At 48.1% G+C, this 5,817-nt stretch overlaps 1 pseudogene; it reads left to right on the top strand.

The window, feature by feature from the left end:
• Positions 1 to 272: 272 nt before the first annotated feature.
• On the top strand, positions 273 to 3,644 carry LOC101134371 (mpv17-like protein 2; annotated as a pseudogene).
• Positions 3,645 to 5,817: the final 2,173 nt, after the last annotated feature.

Below are 5,817 nucleotides of genomic sequence, written 5' to 3' on the forward strand. Positions count from 1 at the left end.
GTGGCCGACTCCCTTGCTATAGCAAGCTCTGAAAAAAATAGGCTTTGCTTTTCTTATTTGGTGGGTCTTCATTTATTTCCACAAAAATGAGAAAAAGGCTGGGACATAGCCTTATGGAACACCAGATTCTAAGGAAAGGGCAGAGGAAGAGGGGCCCGCAAAAGGGACTGAGAAGTAGTGGCCAAACAGTAAAGAGTAAAGCCAGGAGAGTACGGTGTCACAGAAACCAAGGGCAAATCTTCCAAATGGAGGGGAGAGCTCAACAATGCCAAATGTTACTCAGACAACAACTGAGTAACAACAGGGCCAAATGTTACTGGCACTGGCTGTATGGCCTGTGGACTATGGGGCAGTCCCTGTTCCAGGGCTGTGTGCTGCTGGTCATCAACACACTGGGCTGTGGTGTGCTTATGGTAGCCCGGGACGGTGTGTGACAGTCCTGGGAGGTCTACACCCAGCCTGACCAGATGTTCCACAGGTGGCACTCAGTGAGCATGCTTGCAGTGGATGGCAGCGTGGATCCTTTCCCGCACTACTGGTACCTCTGGCTGGACCACCTACTCCCTGTGTCTGGCCTCTGTGGCCTCCCAAATGCCCTCAGGAAGGTCCTTATGGATCGATCAGCTGGTAGCCTCTCCCATGCTGAGCATATGACACGTCTTGGGCCTTGGCTGCCTGGAAGGCCAGACGCTGGGAGAGAGCTGCCAGGAGCTGCAGGACAAGTTCTGGGAATTCTACAAGGCTGACTGGTGCATGTGGCCGGCTGCACGCTGGCGAACTTTCCCTTTGTGCACCCCCCTCCTCCCAGTTCCGAGTCACCTACACCAATGGCCTGACATTGGGCTGGGACACATACCTGTCCTACCTGAAGTACCAGTTCCTCTGACACCCCAGGCTATATGGCCTGGGCACCTGAGCAGACTAAGCTGCCCACCCCCAGGGACAAGATGCAAGACTGACTCCCAGAAGGGGAGCAGGGTTGAGCGTGGTGGGTCATGCATGTAATCCCAGCACTTTGGGAGGCCAGAAGTTTGAGACCAGCCTGGGCAACATGGCAAAACCCTGTCTCTACAGAAAATACAAAAATTAGGCCAGGCGCCCAGCCTTATTTATTTATTTATCTCATACACCTGGAATTTATTTTGGTGTAAGGAATTAGATAGAGATCCAATTTCATTTTCACCAAAATCACAAGCCAGTTATCCCAACACCATTTATTATACAATCTATCTTTTCACCAATGAATTAAAATATCTGTCAATTACTAAATTGTCCATAGGCAATGTTTTTTTCTGAACTTTCTATTGTGTTCCACTGATCTAGTTGTCAGTTTTGAACTGGTATCACTGTTTAATTCCTATAGCCTCACAATGTCTTTCAATAAGTGCTAAGAATAGTTGGTATGCATTACTCATTTTCAGAATTTTCTTGATTATTTCTAGATGTTTACTCTTCTAAAGGGATACAGTTTAGAAATGTAATATCAACTAAAAATTATTTGGGTTGCATTAAATTTATAAATTAATTTGGAGAGTATTAACATTTCAATAAATGAGTTTGCCCATCCAGGAACGAGGTATGTCTCCCTTTTTATTCAAATATGTTATATCCAGCCAAGTGCGGTGGCTCATACCTGCAGTCCCAGCTACTCCAGAGGCTGAGGTGGAAGGATTGTTTGAGCCCCAAAGTTGGAGACCGCAGTGAGAAATGATCGCACTGCTGCACTCCAGCCTGGGTGACAGACTGAGATCCCATTCTAAAAAACACAAAACCTGGCCGGGGGCAGTGGCTCATGCCTGTAATCCCAGCCCTTTGGGAGGCCGAGGCGGGTGGATCACCTGAGGTCAGGAGTTTGAGACCAGCCTGGTCAACGTGGTGAAACCCTGTCTCTACTGAAAATACAAAAATTAGCCAGGCGTGGTGGGGGCCACCTGTAATCCCAGCTACTCGGGAAGCTGAGGCCATAGAATCGCTTAAACCGGGAGGCAGAGGTTGCAGTGAGCTGAGATCACGCCACTGCACTCCAGCCTGGGCGACAGAGGGAGATTCCATCTCAAAAAAAAAAAAAAAAAAAAACCACACACACACACACACACACACACACAAAACAACCCACAAAACACAAAAACCCCAAATATATTATATCCTATAGGGGAGCTTCTTTTTTTTTTTTTTTTGAGACAGGGTCTAGCTCTGTCACCCAGGCTGGAGTACAGTGGTGCAATCTCAGCTCACTGCAACCTCCGCCTCCCAGGTTCAAGCGATTCTCCTGCCTCAGCCTCCTAAGTAGCTGGGATTACAGGCACGTGCCACCACGCCCAGCTAATCTTTGTATTTTTAGTAGAGACGGGGTTTCACCATGTTGGTCAGGCTGGTCTTGAACTCCTGACCTCGTGATCCGCCCACCTCGGCCTCCCAAAGTGCTGGGATTACAGGCGTAAGCCACCATGCCCGGTCAAGGGGAGCTTCTTAACTATAGAGTGAGGTTTCCAGAAGGTATAGTAGAAAGGTTTTGAAGGAAGCAAAGCAGTTCAAGGTTGGCTCAAGGGAGGGAAAATGCAGAGTTGTAAGAAATACAGGTGAGGCCAGGCGCAGGGGCTCACACCTGCAATCCCAGCACTCTGGGAGGCTGGGATGGGAGGACTGCTTGAGGCCAGGAGTTCCAGACCAGCGTGAGCAACATAACGAGACCTCGTCACTACAAAAATAAAATAAAATAAAATAAAAAATTAGCCAGTTGTGTTGGTGCATGCTTGTAGTCCCAGCTACTCAGGAGTTTGAAGTGGGAGGGTCTCCTGAGCCCTGGAGTTTGAGGCTGCAGTGAGCTGATAGTGCCACTGCACTCCAACCTGGGTGACACAGCAAGGCTCTGTCTCAAAAAATAAAAAGAAATACAGGAGCAAACAGATGATAAGAGGAGCTTATATAAAAGATGGTTACTGTATTAGTTATCTATTGCTGAGTAACAAATGGCCACAAATTTTGTGGCTTAAAACAACATTTCAGCCAGGTGCAGTGGCACACACCTGTAATCCCAGCACTTTGGGAGGCTGACACGGGTGAATCACCTGAGGTCAGGAGTTCGAGACCAGCCTGACTAACATGATGAAACCCCATCTCTACTAAATACAAAAAAGAATTAGCCAGCCTGGTAGTGCATGCCTGTAATCCCAGCTACTTGGGAGGCTGAGGCAGGAGAACCGCTTGAACCCTGGAGGTGGAGGTTGCAGTGAGCCAAGATCACATCACTGCACTCCAGCCTGGGAAACAAGAGTGAAACCCCATCTCAAAAAAAAAGAAAAAAGAAAAAAAGAAAGCCACAACATTTCTTCATCTAACAGTTTCTGTAGATTAGGAATCTACACATAGCTTAACTGGGTCCTCTGCTTCAGGCTCCCTCACAAGACTGTAATCAAGGTGTCATCCAGGGCTGGAGTCTCATCTGAAGGCTTGACAGAGGAAGGAGCCACTTCCAAGATCACCTGGTTATTGGCAGATTTCCAATTTGTCAAAGACTATTAGACTGACAGCCTCAGTTTCTGGCTGCATGCTGCTCTTCAGTTCCTTGCCACATGGACCTCCCCAACATGGCAGCTTGCTTCGTCAAAGCCAACAAAAGAGATAATCATACTCTAGCAAGCTAGAAGGCATAGTTTTATAGTTTGTTGTTGTTGTTGTTGTTTTGTTTTTTGAGACAGGGCCTTGTTCTGTTGCCCAGGCTATAGTGCAGTGGCATGATCACAGCTCACTGCAGCCTCGACCTCCTGGGCACAAGTGATTCTCCCACCTCAACCTCTTGGGTAGCTGGGACTACAGGTGTATGCCACCATGACTTGCTAATTTTCTTTTCTTTTCTTCTTTTTTTTTTTTTTTGTTGTTGTAGAGATGGGATCTCACTATGTTGCCCAGCCTGGTTTCAAACTCCTGTGCTCAAGCAATCATCCTGCCTTAGCCTCCCCAAGTGTTGGGATTACAGGTGTGAGCCACCACACCCGGTCAGAAGTCACAGTTTTTTTTTTTTTTTTTTTTTTTTTTTTTGAGATGGAGTCTCGCTCTGTCACCCAGGCTGGAGTGCAGTGGCGTGATCTCGGCTCACTGCAAGCTCCGCCTCCCGGGTTCACGCCATTCTCCTGCCTCAGCCTCCCGAGTAGCTGGGACTACAGGTGCCCGACACCACGCCCGGCTAATTTTTTGTATTTTTAGTAGACACGGGGTTTCACCGTGTTAGCCAGGATGGTCTCAATCTCCTGACCTCGTGATCCGCCCGCCTCGGCCTCCCAAAGTGCTGGGATTACAGGCATGAGCCACTGCGCCCATCTCACCCCTTTGTTTAATCCCCTCCCCTTCAGTGTGGGCTGACCTAGGTACTTGCTTCAAACTGATGGAATGTGTCAAAGGTGATAGGATTTCACTTAGTGACTAGGCTAGTAGCCTAATTCCATCAGTTTGAAGCAAGTACCTAGGTCAGCCCACACTCAAGGGGAGGGGATTAAACAAAGGGGTGAGATGGGCGCAGTGGCTCACGCCTGTAATCTCAGCACTTTGGGAGGCCGAGGTGGGCGGATCACCTGAGGTCAGAAGTTCAAGACCAGGCTGGTCAACATGGTGAAACCCTGTCTCTACTAAATATACAAAAATTAGCTGGGCGTGGTGGCGGGCGCCCGTAATCCCAGCTACTCAGGAGGCTGAGGCAGGAGAATCGCCTGAACCCAGGAGGCAGAGGTCGCAGTGAGCCGAGATCGCGCCATTGCGCTCCAGCCTGAGCAACAACAGCAAAACTTCGTCTCAAAAACAAAAAACAAAACAAAACAAAAAAACAAAAAACACAATAATAAAGGGGTGAATACCAAGAGTCTGGATCATTGGGGGTCATCTTAGAGGTTACCTGCCACAGTTACTAAGAAGTATAAGTGACGGGAGGTTTGGTAGCATTAGCTAACTCAATATTTGCCAAAGGAGTGTCCTTGAAATTCACTGGCACATGAGGTAAAGGAGGGACACAGATCACTGGGGTTCTCCTGTAACCTAGATCAATTATATTTTCTTTTTCTTTCTTTCTTTTTTTTTTTTTCTTTTTTGAGACGGAGTCTCACTCTGTCACCCAAGGTGGAGTGTAGTGGTGCGATCTCGGCTCACTGCATCCTCTGCCTCCCGGGTTCAAGCGATTCTCCTGCCTCAGCCTCCCAAGTAGCTGAGACTACAGGCACCCGCCACTACGCCCAGCTAATTTTTGTATTTTTAGTAGAGACGGAGTTTCACCATGTTGGCCAGGCTGGTCTCGAACTCCTGACCTCAAATGATCTGCCCGCCTCAGCCTCCCAAAGTGCTGGGATTACAGGCGTGAGCCACCGTGCCCGGTGATCAATTATACTTTCAAGAGAATTATGGTATCTGATGGAAGAGGAAACCCCTGGGCTCATAAGGCTAAGTAGATCATAACCACTTCCAGCTGGGTAAGGTGGCTCATGCTTATAATCCCAGTACTTTTTGGGAGGCTGAGGCAGGAGGATGGCTTGAGCCCAGGAGTTTGAGACCAGCCTGGGCAACAAAGCAAGATCCTGTCCCTACCAAAAAAAAAAAAAAATATCTCCACATGGTGGCATGCACCTGTAGTCCCAGCTACTTGGGAGGTGAAGGTGGAGGATCGCTTGAGCCCAGGAATTCAAGGCTGCAGTGAGCTGTGATCACACTACTGCACTCCAGCCTGGGTGACAGAGTGAGACCCTGTCTCTAAAAAACAAAATAAATAAATAAATAGTAACCACCTCCATTTGTGTAGCACTTCATGGTCTACAAATCTGCTTTTGGAGTCACTAT

The sequence above is a fragment of the Gorilla gorilla genome, chromosome X (assembly GCF_029281585.2).
Source record: "Gorilla gorilla gorilla isolate KB3781 chromosome X, NHGRI_mGorGor1-v2.1_pri, whole genome shotgun sequence".
Lineage (NCBI taxonomy): Eukaryota > Metazoa > Chordata > Mammalia > Primates > Hominidae > Gorilla > Gorilla gorilla.